Source organism: Aethalodelphis obliquidens, unplaced genomic scaffold (assembly GCF_003676395.1).
Source record: "Aethalodelphis obliquidens isolate GAN/ISIS:26980383/991018 unplaced genomic scaffold, ASM367639v1 scaffold85, whole genome shotgun sequence".
NCBI lineage: Eukaryota > Metazoa > Chordata > Mammalia > Artiodactyla > Delphinidae > Aethalodelphis > Aethalodelphis obliquidens.
In genome coordinates, this window is record NW_020838029.1 from 1,068,327 (window position 1) to 1,084,329 (window position 16,003).

Genomic DNA, 16,003 nt, shown 5'->3' on the forward strand with positions numbered 1-16,003 from the left:
AGAGAGAGAGAGAGAGAGAGAGAGAGAGAGAGAGAGAGAGAGAGAGACGAATGTACAGGGAACATATTGGAGACATCATAGCTGAAAACTTACCTAACTTGGGAAAGGAAACAGGCACCCAGGTCTAGAAAGCACAGAGTCCCAAACAGGCTCAACCCAAAGAGGACACCACCAAGACACATTAAAATGGCAAAGAGGGAGGTCAAGATGGTGGAGGAGTAGGAGGATATGGAGTTCATCTCTCCCCACAAATGCAGCAAGAATACATCTACATATGGAACTATTCTCACAGAGCACATGCTGAACACTAGCAGAGGACCTCAGACACCTAAAAGGTCAAGAAATATCCCCACATAACCAGGTAGGCCAAAAGAAAGAAGGGAAAAGGAAGAGGAAAGGAAGTGGAATGGGACCTGCACCCCTGGTTGGGGGAGAACTAAAGAAGAGGAGAAGTTTCTGCATCTGGGGAAGGCCCCTCACTGGTGAGGAGATCAGCTGGGACAGAAGGGGAGCTTCGGGGGCTTGGAGGAGAGCACAGCAACCGGTATGTGGCAGGCAAGACAGAGTAAGACCTACACAGATGGTCTGTGCCATCTAGCTCTGCACACCCTAGGCTGAGATGGGTGTCTGCCAGTGCACAAGGGGGATGGGTGCTGGAACGTGGGGTTTGGAGAGCAGACATGGGGAAGGGACTGCTGTTGGCTGTGAAGAGACAGCCTGAGGGGACGGGAGTAAGGAAATCTGCAAACAGGAGTGCTCATGGAAGAAGCCCGGACCACCAGAGAAGCAAAGCACCATTGTTGTGTGAGGTGCAAAGGGTGGGGTCACCATTGCAGCTTCTGCCCTCAGGTGCTGACCCCTGCCTCCACGGGCACTAGGGAGGGGCCCCGCAGGAGTAGGCTTACACGACCTACGCCTCTGCCCCTCCCCACCTGGGCAACATGCTAGCTCCGATTTCTGCCTCTGCTCCCTCCTTCCTGGGCAGCCCGCTTGCCCCATCGCCTTTGCAGCTCCCTCCCACTTGACAAGCTTGTGTGCTCTGGTAGACTTTGGAGCAGATGCCAGTGGGTGGCCCACATGCAGAGGTGAGACTGAAACCACAGCTGAGTCCCAGAGGTGGTGTGACTAAGGAAGGAGAGCTGAAATCTCTCCTCCCACCAGTGTGAATGGTAGAGTTATAACTCTGCTAAAGGCTTCCTAAATTCAGCACCTGCACAACATCCGAACAGACAAGTGCTCCTGCAGCTGAGATAGGTCTGGCTTTAGCAGATGTGGGATTTGTGGGCATGTACACATGGGGGTTGGGTCAGGCCAGAATTTGAGCTACTTCAATAGCTCCCATAGCAGGTCCAGGTACATGATTACTGCAGTCCTGGGACCTGACCACAGTGATTCTGCACTGGTGGCCTGGTGAAAGAGTGCCTGAGAGACACCAGAGCCAATTGCCAGCATACCCATGGTGAAAGGACTGAGACCAGTCCCAACAACAGTGTACTTTGTGAGCCAGCACAATGGGTGAAAGGAGACACAACAGAGCACACACACAGTTGAACAGCTCCAGAGGAAGAATTCTCAGTGCCTTCTCTCCCAGTGGGAGTGCTCCAATCCCACCTACCTTGCAACGCAGATCAGAAACACAGTAAAGAAACAGAACTGGGGGCCACTACTCCAAAAACTAAGGAGAAGACACTGTCCCTGACAGGGCAGTGACAACCACACAGCAAAGGGGAGGCCCCACTCAATATCCAGGGTAGGCTCTGGTCACCAAGACACCAATCAAACACCCTATCAAGGGAAAAATGACCAGCACACACTGAGGAAAGAGGTGGCAGTCATCCATACTAAAAAGAGCCCTTGACCAAAAAAAAAAAAAAAAAAATTAACCCCATGCAGATGCAGGCTACACAGGGACATTTCCTCTTGGAGAGCACACACAAGGCCTCATGTACAGTGGAACCCAGCAAAAAGCAGTACTTCCATAGGAACACAGGTCTAGACCTACCTAGGGGTCTTGGAGCATCTCCTAGAGAGGCGGGGTTAGCTGTATGTAGCTCACTGTGGCGGCAAGGAGATAGGTAGTGGAGGCCCCAGGGAATATTAATCACTGTGAGCTCTCCCAGAGGTACCCACCTCTACACCAAGAGCTGGCCCCACCCAACAGACAGCAGGCTCCAGTGCTGGAACATCTCAGGCCAAACAACCAGCAAGACAGGAACACAGCCCCACCCATCAGCAGACAGGCTGCCTAAAGTTGTATTAAGCTCACAGACACCCCAAAACACAACCCTTGACATTGCCCTGCCAACCACAGGGACAAGACCTAGCTCCACTCACAGGAGGGGAGGCACCAGACCCTCCCACCAGGAAGCCTGCACAAGCCCCTAGACAAATCTCACCCACCAGGGGGCAGACAACAGAGGAAAGAGGATCTACGATTCTGCAGCCTGTGGAAAGGAGACCACAAACACAGTAAGCTAGACAAAATGAGAAGACAGAGAAATATGTTGCAGATGAACAAGCAAGATAAAAACCTATAAGAACAACTAAATGAAGAGGAGATAGGCAAACTACCTGAAAAATAATTCAGAGTAATGATAGTAAAGATGATCCAAGATCTCAGAAAAAGAATGGAGGCACAGATTGAGAAGATAATACAAGAAATGTTTAACAAAGACCTAGAAGAACAAACAAACAGAGATGAACAATAAAATAACTAAAATGAAAAATAAACTAGAAGGAATCAATAGCAGAATAACTGAGGCAGAACGGATACGTGAGCTGGAAGATGGAATGGTGGAAATCACTGCCACAGAAGAGAATTAAAAAAAAAAAGAATGAAAAGAAATGAGCACAGTCTCAGAGACCTCTGAGACAACTTTTAATGCACCAACATTCGAATTATAGAGATCCCAGAAGAAGAGAAAGAGAAAGTGTCTCAGAAAATATTTGAACAGACTGTAGTCTAAAACTTCCCTAATATGGAAATAGTCACCGAGATCCAGGAAACCCAGAGTGTCCCATACAGGATAAACCCAAGGAGGAACATGCTGAGACACATAATCAAACGAACAAAAATTAAATACAAAGAAAAAATATTAAAAGCAATAAGGGAAAAGCAACAGACACAATATAAGGGAATCTCCATAAGGCTATCAGCTGATTTTTCAGCAGAAACCCTGAAGACCAGAAGGGAGTGGCATGATATGTTTAAAGTGACGAAAGAGTCTCCTCACACAAGGGTTTCCTTCCGGAGGGGTTGGAGCTGTGGCAGATGGAGGCCTGGGAAGCCCATTCTCTGCCGCCTCCTTCTCTTCCTGAGGGCTCCCCGGTCCTCTTGCCCTCCAACGCTACCCAGATACATCAGAAATACATCTACAAGTGGAACAACTCCTACAGAACACCGACTGAACGCTGACAGAAGTCCTCAGAACTCCCAAAAGGCAAGAAAGCCCCCACGTACCTGGGTAGGACAAAAGAACAAAGAATAAACACAGACAAAAGAATAGGGATGGGACCTGCACCAGTGGGAGGGAGCCGTGAAGGAGGAAAGGTTTCCACACACTAGGAAGCCCCTTCATGGGCGGAGGCTGCGGGTGGCAGAGGGGGGAAGCTACGGAGCCGTGGAGGAGAGTGCAGCCACCAGGGTGTGGAGGGCAAAGTGGAGAGATTCCCGCACAGAGGATCAGTGGACCAGCACTACCAGCCCGACAGGCTTGTCTGCTCACCCACCGGAACGGGCTGGGTCTGGGAGCTGAGGCTCGGGCTTTGGTCAGAGTGCAGGGAGAGGACTGGGGTTGGCAGCGTGAACATAGCCTGAAGGGGTTAGTGCACCACGGCTAGCCGGGAGGGAGTTCGGGAAAAGTCTGGACCTGCCGAAGAGGCAAGAGACTTTTTCTTCCCTCTTTGTTTCCTGGTGGGTGAGGACAGGGGATTAAGAGCGCTGCTTAAAGGAGCTCCAGAGACGGGTGTGAGTCGTGGCTAACAGCACGGACCACAGAGACGACCATGAGACGCTAAGGCTGCTGCTGCCACCACCAAGAAGCCTCTGTGCGAGCACAGGTCACTCTCCACACCTCCCTTCCGGGGAGCCTGTGCAGCCCGCCACTGCCCGGGTCCCGGTATCCAGGGACAACTTCCTTGGGAGAACGCACGGCTCGTCTCAGGCTGGTGCAACATCCCGCCGGCCTCTGCCGCCGCAGGCTCAACCCGCATCTGCACCCCTCCCTCCCCCCAGACTGAGTGAGCCAGAGCCCCCGAATCAGCTGCTTCTTTAACCCCTTCCTGTCTGAGTGAAGAACAGACGCCCTCTGATGACCTACACGCAGAAGCGGGGTCAAATCCAAAGGTGAGCGCTGGGAACTGTCTGAACAAAGAAGAGAAAGAGAAATCCCTCCCAGCAGCCTCAGGAGCAGCAGATTAAATCTCCATAATCAACTTGATGTACCCTGCATCTGTGGAATACCTGAATAGACAACGAATCATACCAAATTGAGTAGGTGGACTTTGAGAGCAAGATTTATGATCTTTTCCCCTTTTCCTCTTTCTGTGAGAGTGTATGTGTATGCTTCTGTGTGAGATTTTGTCTGTATAGCTTTGCTTTCACCATTTGTCCTAGGGTTCTATCCATCCATTTTTGTGGGTTTTTTTTTTCTTTTAAAAAATTTTTTTCTTAATAATTATTTTTTATTTTAATAACTTTATTTTATCCTCTTTCTTTCATTCTTTCTTTCTTTCTTTCTTTCTTTCTTTCTCATTTTTCTCCCTTTTATTGTGAGTGGTGTGGATGAAAGTCTCTTGGTGCTCCAGCCAGGAGTCAGTGCTGTGCCTCTGAGGTCGAGAGCCAACTTCAGGACACTGGTCCACAAGAGACCTCCCAGCTCCACATAATATCAAACAGTGAAAATCTCCCAGAGATCTCCATCACAAAACCAGCACACAGCTTCACTCAACGACCAGCAAGCTACAGTGCTGGACACCCTATGCCAAACAACTAGAAAGACAGGAACACAACCCCACCCATTAGCAGAGAGGCTGCCTAAAATCATAATAAGTCCACAAATACCCCTAAACATACCACCAGACGTGGATCTGCCCACCAGAAAGACAAGATCCAGTCTCATCCATCAGAACACAGGCACTAGTCCCCTCCACCAGGAAGCCTACAAAACCCACTGAACCAACCTGAGCCACTGGGGACAGACACCAAAAACAACGGGAACTACGAACCTGCAGCCTGCAGAAAGGAGACCTCAAACACAGTACGATAAGCAACATGAGAAGACAGAAAAACACACAGCAGATGAAGGAGCAAGATAAAAACCCACAAAACCTAACAAATGAAGAGGAAATAGGCAGCTTACCTGAAAAAGAATTCAGAATAATGATAGTAAAGATGATCCAAAATCTTGGAAATAGAATAGACAAAATGCAAGAAACATTTTACAAGCACCTAGAAGAACTAAAGATGAAACAAGCAATGATGAACAGCACAATAAATGAAATGAAAAATACTCTAGATGGGATCAATAGTAGAATAACTGAGGCAGAAAAACGGATAAGTGACCTGGAAGATAAAATAGTGGAAATAACTACTGCAGAGCAGAATAAAGAAAAAAGAATGAAAAGAACCGAGGACCGTCTCAGAGACATCTGGGACAACATTAAACGCACCAACATTCGAATTATAGGGGTTCCAGAAGAAGAAGAGAAAAATAAAGGGACTGAGAAAATATTTGAAGAGATCATAGTTGAAAATTTCCCTAATATGGGAAAGGAAATAGTTAACTAAGTCCAGGAAGCCCAGAGAGTTCCATACAGGATAAATCAAAGGAGAAACATGCCAAGACACATACTAATCAAACTGTCAAAAATTAAATACAAAGAAAACATATTAAAAGCAGCAAGGGAAAAACAACAAATAACACACAAAGGAATCCCCATAAGGTTAACAACTGATCTTTCAGCAGAAACTCTGCCAACCAGAAGGGACTGGCAGGACATATTTAAAGTGATGAAGGAGAGAAAACTACAACCAAGATTACTCTACTCAGCAAGAATCTCATTCAGATTTGATGGAGAAATTAAAACCTTTACAGACAAGCAAAAGCTGAGAGAGTTCAGCACCACCAAACCAGCTTTACAACAAATGCTAAAGGAACTTCTCTAGGCAAGAAACACAAGAGAAGGAAAAGACCTTCAATAACAAATCCAAAACAATTAGGAAAATGGAAATAGGAACATACATATCGATAATTACCTTAACTGTAAATGGCTTAAATGCTCCCACCAAAAGACACAGACTGGCTGAATGGATACAAAAAGAAGATTCATATATATGCTGTCTACAAGAGACCAACTTAAGACTTAGAGACACATACAGACTGAAAGTAAGGGGATGGAAAAAGATATTCCATGCAAATGGAAACCACAAGAAAGCTGGAATAGCAATTCTCATATCAGACAAAATAGACTTTAAAATAAAGACTATTAGAAGAGACAAAGAAGGACACTACATAATGATAAAGAGATCGATCCAAGAAGAAGACATAAAAGTTGTAAATATTTATGCACCAAACATAGGAGCACCATAATACATCAGGCAAATACTAACAGCCATAAAAGGGGAAATCAACAGTAACACATTCATAGTAGGGGACTTTAACACCTCACTTTCACCAATTGACAGATCATCCAAAATGAAAATAAATAAGGAAACACAAGCTTTAAATGTACATTAAATGAGATGGACTTAATTGATATTTATAGGACATTCCACCCAAAAACAACAGAATACACATTTTTCTCAAGTGCTCATGGAACATTCTCCAGGATAGATCATATCTTGGGTCATAAATCAAGCCTTGGTAAATATAAGAAAATTGAAATTGTATCAAGTATCTTTTCTGACCACAACGCTCTGAGACTAGATATCAATTAGAGGAAAGGATCTGTAAAAATACAAACACATGGAGGCTAAACCATACACTACTTAATACCGAAGTGATCACTGAAGAAATCAAAGAGGAAATAAAGAAATACCTAGAAACAAATGATAATGGAGACACGACGACCCAAAACCTATGGGATGCAGCAAAAGCAGTTCTAAGAGGGGAGTTTATAGCAATACAATCGTACCTTAAGAAACAGGAATCTCGAATAAACAACATAATCTTGCACCTCAAGCAATTAGAGAAAGAAGAAAAAAACGCCCCAAACTTAGCAAAAGGAAAGAAATCATAAAGATAAGAAATAAATGAAAAAGAATTGAAGGAAACAATAGCAAAGATCAATAAAACTAAAAGCTGGTTCTTTGAGAAAATAAACAAAATTGATAAACCATTAGCCAGAATCACCAAGAGAAAAAGGGAGAAGACTCAAATCAATAGAATTAGAAATGAAAAAGGAGCAGTAAGAACTGACACTGCAGAAATACAAAAGATCATGAGAGATTACTACAAGCAACTCTATGCCAATAAAATGGACAACCTGGAAGAAATGAACAAAGTTTTAGAAATGCACAAACTGCCAGGACTGAATCATGAAGAAATAGAAAATATGAACAGACCAATCACAAGCACTGAACTTGAGAATGTGATTAGAAATCTTCCAACAAACAAAAGCCCAGGATCATAGAGATTCACAGGAGAAATCTATCAAACATTTAGAGAAGAGCTAACACCTATCCTTCCCAAACTCTTCCAAAATATAGCAGAGGGAGGAACACTCCCAAACTCACTCTATGAGGCCACCATCACCCTGATACCAAAACAAAGCAAGGATGTCACAAAGAGCGAAAACTACAGGCCAATATCACTGATGAACATAGATGCAAAAATCTTAAAAAAAAATAGTTGCAAACAGAATCCAACAGCACATTGAAAGGATCATACACCATGATCAAATGGGGTTTATTCCAGGAATGCAAGGATTCTTCAATATATGCAAATCAATCAACCATATTAACACCATATTAACAAATTAAAGGAGAAAGACCATATGATCATCTCAACAGATGCAGAGAAAGCTTTCAACAAAATTCAACACCGATTTATGATAAAAGCCCTGCAGAAGTAGGCATAGAGGGAACTTTCCTCAACATACTAAAGGCCATATATGACAAACCCACAGCCAACATCGTCCTCAACGATGAACAACTGAAAACATTTCCACTAAGATAAGGACCAAGACAAGGTTTTCCACTCTCACCACTTGTATTCAACATAGTTTTGGAAGTTTTAGCCACAGCAACAAGAGAAGAAAAGGAAATAAAGGAATCCATATTGGAAAAGAAGATGCAAGGCTGTCATTGTTTGCAGATGACATGATACTATACATAGAGAATCCTAAAGATGCTACCAGAAAACTACTAGAGCTAATTAGTGCATTTGGTAAAATAGCAGGCTACAAAATTAATGCACAGAAATCTCTGGCATTCCTATACACTAATGATGAAAAAATTGGAAAGTGAAATCAAGAAAACACCCCCATTTACCAATGCAACAAAAAGAATAAAATATCTAGGAATAAACCTACCTAAGGAGACAAAAGACCTGTAGCAGAAAATTATAAGACACTGATGAAAGAAATTAAAGATGATACAAATAGATGGAGAGATATACCACGTTCTTGGATTGGAAGAATCAACATTGTGAAAATGACTCTACTACCCAAAGCAATCTACAGATTCAATGCAATCCCTATCAGACTACCACTGGCATTTTTCACAGAAGTAGAACAAAAAATTTCACAGTTTCTATGGAAACACAAGTGACCCTGAATAGCCAAGGCAACCTTGAGAACGAAAAACAGTGCTGGAGGAATCAGGCTCCCTGACTTCAGACTATACTGCAAATTCACAGTAATCAAGACAGTATGGTCCTGGCACAAAAACAGAAAGATAGATCAATGGAAAAGGATAGAAAGCCCAGAGATAAAGCCCCGTACATATGGTCACCTTATCTTTGATAAAGGAGGCAGGAATGTACAGTGGAGAAAGGACAGCCTCTTCAATAAGTGGTGCTGGGAAAACTGGACAGATACATGTAAAAGTATGAGATTAGAATGCTCCCTAACACCATACACAAAAATAAGCTCAAAATGGATTAAAGACCTAAATGTTAGGCCAGAAACTATCAAACTCTTGGAAGAAAATATAGGCAGCACACTCTATGACATAAGTCACAGCAAGATCATTTTTGACCCACCTCCTAGAGAAATGGAAATAAAACTAAAAATAAACAAAGGGGACCTAATGAAACAAAAAGCTTTTGTACAGCAAAGGAAACCATAAACAAGATTAAAAGACAACCCTCAGAATGGGAGAAAATATTTACAAATGAAGCAACTGAAAAAGGAGTAATCTCCAAAATTTATAAGCAGCTCATTACAGCTCAATAATAAAAAAATAAACAACCCAGTCCAAAAATGGGCAGAAGACCTAAATAGACATTTCTCCAAAGAAGATAATACAGACTGCCAACAAACACATGAAAGAATGCTCAACATCATTAATCATTAGACAAATGCAAATGAAAACTACAATGAGATATCATCTCACACCAGTCAGAATGGCCATGATCAAAATATCTAGAAACAATAAATGCTAGAGAGGGTGTGGAGAAAAGGGAACACTCTTGCACTGCTGGTGGCAATGTGAATTGGTACAGCCGCTATGGAGAACAGTATGGATGTTCCTTAAAAAACTATAATTAGAACTACCATGTGACCCAGCAATCCCACTACTGGGTATACACCCTGAGAAAACCATAATCCCAAAAGAGTCATGTACCAAAATATTCATTGCAGCTGTATTTACAATAGCCAGTAGATGGAAACAACCTAAGTGTCCATCATCGGATGAATGGATAAAGAAGATGTGGCACTTATATACAATGCAATATTACTCAGCCATAAAAAGAAACGAAATTGAGCTATTTGTAATGAGGTGGATAGACCTAGAGTCTGTCATACAGAGTGAAGTAAGTCAGAAAGAGAAAGACAAATACCGTATGCTAACACATATATATGGAATTTAAGAAAAAAAATGTCATGAAGAATCTAGGGGTAAGACAGGAATAAAGACACAGACCTACTAGAGAATAGACTTGAGGATATGGGGAGGGAGAAGGGTAAGCTGTGACAAAGTGAGAGAGTGGCATGGGCATATATACACTATGAAACGTAAAATAGGTAGCCAATGGGAAGCAGCCGCATAGCACAGGGAGATCAGCTCGGTGCCTTTTGACCACCTGGATAGGTTGGATAGGGAGGGTGGGAGGGAGGGAGTTGCAAGAGGGAGGAGATATGGGAACATATGCATATGTATAACTGATTCACTTTGTTATAAAGCAGAAACTAACACACCATTGTAAAGCAATTATACTCTGATAAAGATGTAAAAAAAAAAAGTGATGAAAGAGAAAAATGTACAACCAAGAGTACTCTACCCAGCAAGGCTCTCATTCAGATTCGATGGAGAAGTCAAAAGCTTTACAGACAAAAAAAAAGCTAAGAGAATTCTGCACATCCAGTCCAGCTTTACAACAAATGCTAAAGGAACCTCTCTAGCAAGGGGAAAAAAAGAGGCCACAACTGTAAACTAGAAAACCACAAGTGGGAAAGCTCACTGGTGAAAGCAAACATACAGGAAATGCAGGAAACCATCCATACACAAATATGATATCAAAACGAGCAAGCATGAGAAGTGGAGAGTACAAAGGCAGAATATGGGAATTGCATTTGAAATTAAGAGACCAGCAACTTAAAACAACCTTGTACATGTATAGACTGCTATATCAAAACTTCATAGGAAAAGCAACCCAAAAACTACAATAAATACACACACAAAAATAAAAGCAACCCAAATACAAAAAGATGATCCTCAAACCACAAGAGAAGAGAACAAAAGAGGAAGGGAAGAAAAAAGACCTACAAAACTAAAGCCAAAACAATTAGAAAATGGAAATAGGAACTTACATATTGATAGTTACCTTAAATGTAAATGGATTAAATGCTCCAAACAAAAGACACAGACTAGTTGAATGGATACAAAAACAAGACCCATATATATGCTGTCTACAAGAGACCACATCAGACCTAGGGACACATCCAGACTGAAAGTGAGTAGATGGAAAAAGATATTCCATGCAAATAGAAGTCAAAAGAAAGCTGGAGTAGCAATACTCACATTAGACAAAATAAACTTTAAAATAAAGACTGATACAAGAGACAAGGAAGGACACTACATAATGATCAAGGGGTCAATCCAAGAAGAAGATATAACAATTGTAAATATATATGTACACAACATGGGAACACCTCAATATATAAGGCAAATGCTAACAGCCATAAAAGGGGAAATCAAAAGTAACACAATAATAGTGGGGGAGTTTAACACCCCACTGAAACAAATGGACAGATCATCCAGACTGAAAATTAAAGAGGAAACACAAGCCTTAAATGACATATTAGACCAGATAGACTTAATTGATATTTATAGCACATTCCATCAAAAGCACAGAATATACTTTCATCTCAAGCGCACACAGAACATTCTTCAGGATAGATCACATATTGGGTAACAAATCAAGCCTCGGTAAATTAAAAAATATTGAAATCATATCAAGCATCTTTTCTGACCACAATATTATGAGATTAGAAATCAATTACAGGGAAAAACATTGTAAAGAACACAAACACATGGAGGCTAAATAATATGTTACTGAACAACTACTGGGTCACTGAAGAAATCAAAGAGGAAATAAAAACAATACCAAGAGACAAGTGACAACCAAAACACAACGAACGAAAATGTATGGGAAACTGCAAAAGCAGTTCTAAGAGGGAAGTTTATAACAGTACAGTCTTACCTGAGGAAATAAGTAAAATCTCAAATAAACAAGTTAACCTTACACCTAGAGCAACTGGAGAAAGAAGAACAAGCAAAACCTAAAGTTAGTAGAAGAAAAACATCATCAAGATCAGAGCAGAAATAAACAAAACAGAGATGAAGAAAACAGTAGCAAAGATAAATGACTAAAAGGTGTTTTTTTTGTGATGATAAATAAAATTGATAAGCCTTAGCTAGACTCATGAAGAAAAAAAGGGAGAGGACTCAAATGAATAAAATTAGAAATGAAAAATAAGTTACAACTGTCACCACAGAAATACAAAGGATCGTGAGAGACTACTACAAGCAACTGTATGATAATAAAATGGACAACATAGAAGAAAGGACAAATTCTTAGGAAGGTCCTACCTTCCAAGGCTGAACTAGGAAGAAATTGAATATATGAACACACCAATCACGTATACTGAAATTGAAACTGTGATTAAACTTCTTCCAACAAACAAAAGTCCAGGACCAGATGGCTTCACAGTTGAATTCTACCAAACATTTAGAGTAGGGTTAACCCGTATCCTTCTGAAAGTCTTCTAAAAAATTTCAGAGTAAGGAACACTTCCAAGCTCATTATACAAGGCCACCATCACCCTGATACCAAAACCAGACAAAGATATCACAAAAAAAGAAAATTACATGCCAATATCACTGATGAACATTGATGCAAAAATCCTAGTAAACCAAATCCAACAACATACTAAAAGGATTATACACCATGATCAGCTGGGAACTATCTGAGGGATGCAAGGATTCTTTAATATGGGCAAATCAATCAATGTATACTATACTTAAGAAACTTGGCTGTTCTTTTCCTATTCATGATTTCTGTACTTATTTCCTTTCTATTCTTTAGGATTTGTTACTATCACTTTTGATGGATGTTAGTCTCAGCTGAGGACCCTTTGGAAAAAGGTCTGTGCCACGTGTGAGGGACCATCCAACTTTGGAGGAATCAATCCCACCCCAAATATGTTGGTTCAGAATATTCAAGGGAGATGTCTGGCAATCTGTAATTGAAAGAACTCCCACTCCAAGTGATTGCAAATATTAGATAAGTTTTGGAATTTATGCCTAAAAGAAGATATTTTGAGAGGGAAAATGTACACAAGTTGTCTGCCCCATGATCTACGTCCCTAATTGTGCAGTTCCCCAGTCAGCACCTAGCCCAGAGCCCCGTATCCACTCTCTGGTCTGACTGATGCCCTGCTCTCAGCCTGTATGTCTGGAGGGAAAGAAATCATCTGTCTTCTTGGCAAATGACCTTTTTTATTACCCATCTCATTCAATACCAAGCATCCCAAAGGAGCATGACCATGAGGAACATATTCATAACACCTGAGACATAGAAAATGTCAGTGGTCTACAAGATCTTTAATATCATGTGGCCCAACACCTTTGCTTCCACTTTCCCCAAACCAACCCAACTCAAACCCCATTATACAGATGAGGAAGAGGAAGCTGAGAGGAGAAGTGATTTGACCAAAGTCACATCCTAAATTACTTGCTTCTACTCAACATCGCTAATTATTAGAGAAATGAAAATCAAAACTACAATGAGGTATCACCTCACACCAGTCAGAATGGCCACCATTAAAATGTCTACAAATAATAAATGCTGGAGAGGGTGTGGAGAAAAGGGAGCCCTCCTACACTGTTGGTGGGAATGTAAATTGGTGCAGCCACTATGGAAAACAGTATGGAGGTTCCTTAAAAAACTGAAAAGTTGCCTTGATCCAGCAATCCCACTCCTGGGCATATATTCAGAGAAAACTCTAATTCAAAAAGATACACGTACCCCAATATTCATAGCAGCACAATTTACAAAAACCAAGACATGGAAGCAACATAAATGTCCATCAACAGATGAATGGATAAAGAAGATGATATATATATATATATATATATATATATATATATATAAAATACACACACACACACACACACACACACAATGGAATACTACTCAGCCATAAACAAAAATTAAATAATGCCATTTGCTGCAACATGAAAGGACCTAGAGATCATCATGCTGGTGAAGTAAGTCAGACAGAGAAAGACAAATACCATGTGATATCACTTATATGTGGAATCTAAAATGTGATACAAATGAACTTATTTGCAAAATAGAAACAGACTCACAGACACAGAAAACAAATTTCTGGTTACCAAGGGGGAAAGAGTGTGGGTGAGGGATAAATTGGGAGTTTGAGATTAGCAGATAAAAACTACTATATATAAAATAGATAAACAACGAGGTCCCACTGTATAGCACAGGGAACTATATTAAATATCTTGTAATAAACTATAATGGAAATGAATATGAAAAAGAATATTATATATACACATATGTATACAGATATATATGTATACATATATATGTAACTAAATCACTTTAATTACACCAGAAACTAACACAGCATTGTAAATCAACTATACTTCAAAAAAAATACTTGCATCTAGTGGTCAGAGTGTCCACTTTTTATGCCAGTTTCTAATTGACCATTGCCTGTTTGGGCTGGAAAAATCAGGCAGTTCTGGGTGTCAGTTCCAGCACTTGTACGTACTAACTGTGTACTCTTGGAGAGGTTATTTCATCTCTCAGATCCTCCATTTCCTCCTCCGTAAGATGGAGGACCAATAATAATCCTAACCACACGAACTACCCAGTATATAGTAGGTGCTTTAGAAGCATTATTATTACTCTTTTTGGTCCCCTTTCCCTTCCCTAAAACACACAGGATGGTGAATGTCCATTAAAGACCATTAATGGTGATGGCCATTAAAGGCTCACACCTTCCTAGTCCCTCTCACACTCAAATTCCCAACTTTCCTCCTTTTGCCCTTTGAAATTTGAGAATTTCAGCCTTACTGAAGTCCAAGCAAGCTGTTCGGAGCTAGAGGGCTGAGAGTGATGTTCGCCTATCCCCTGAGTAGATTCAGTAAAACTTCAAATCTGATACTACCACCACAGTTTAATTCATCTTCCCAAGACAGGGATCTAGATAATGGGATGAAGGGATGTGGAAGGAGTGTTGGGACAGGGCAAGAAGGAGGGGCTAAGGAAGAGAACAGGTGATTGGCAATTACAGTTCCCCACACGGGACTGCAGTAGTTGATGTATGTCAGGGAATAATTTTTACAAAGAAAGGAAGGGAGAGAGGGAAGGAGAAAGGAAGGAAGATGGAAGGAAGGAAAGAAAGAAGGAAGATGGAAGATAGGAAGGAAGGAAAGGGGGAAACTGAATGCAAACAGAAGCTGGGTATGATACTCACAGTGTTAGGCTGTCCAGCAACCAAAGAAAGCTGGGATCTTCAGTGAGGAAGGGATCATCAGAAATTAGACCTTTCTCCTGTTGGGAGAAAAGATTATACTAGCGCCAAGCCAGGCAGAGCACATGGCTTCTGATTATCAAGGATGTCACTGTCTCTTTCTTCTTCCCTCTCCCTAACCCATTGCAATAATAGAAAACCCTGAGTTACCAGGAAGTTCTTCCTTAAGTACAGTTTAAATTCTTCTTGTGGCAGGAGCAGTTAGTTTCTGTCCCCATTAAGACCTTATGTTTGGAGCATGTATTATAGTTGAAAACTGTTTTCACCTCTATTATATCCCTGATAGTCTCCACAATCCAATAAAGTTAGTACCATTATTCTATATGGTAGCTGAGGAAACTGAAGCCCAAAGAGATTAGGGTCCCACCTTATCTGGTGTGGCATCAGGGTCAAGTCTGGCGTTTTTTGTTTGTTTTGTTTTGTGTTTTGTTTTGATATTTTCGTTTTGCTCTCCTTCCCTCTCTAGGCAGGTATGGGTCATTTGCTCCTGAGGAAAGGTGGTAGATGCTCCAAAAAGAGGCTATTGAATTTTTTCTTGTGGGATGATATTTTGTCACTCCTAAGGCTTGGAAAAATTTCTCTTTCTCCTGGGTTGAGGGGTATACCTTCCTTAAAGTAACATTCCATCCTCAGATACGCCTTGAGTCTCAAAACTTACCTTGGACTCATTAAATACCACTTGTTATAATATTGATGATGGTAATAATGCACTAGTAAATGCACTAGGCACTTACTTAGATTAACTCATGTCACCCTCTCCTCAGCCCTGTGAAGT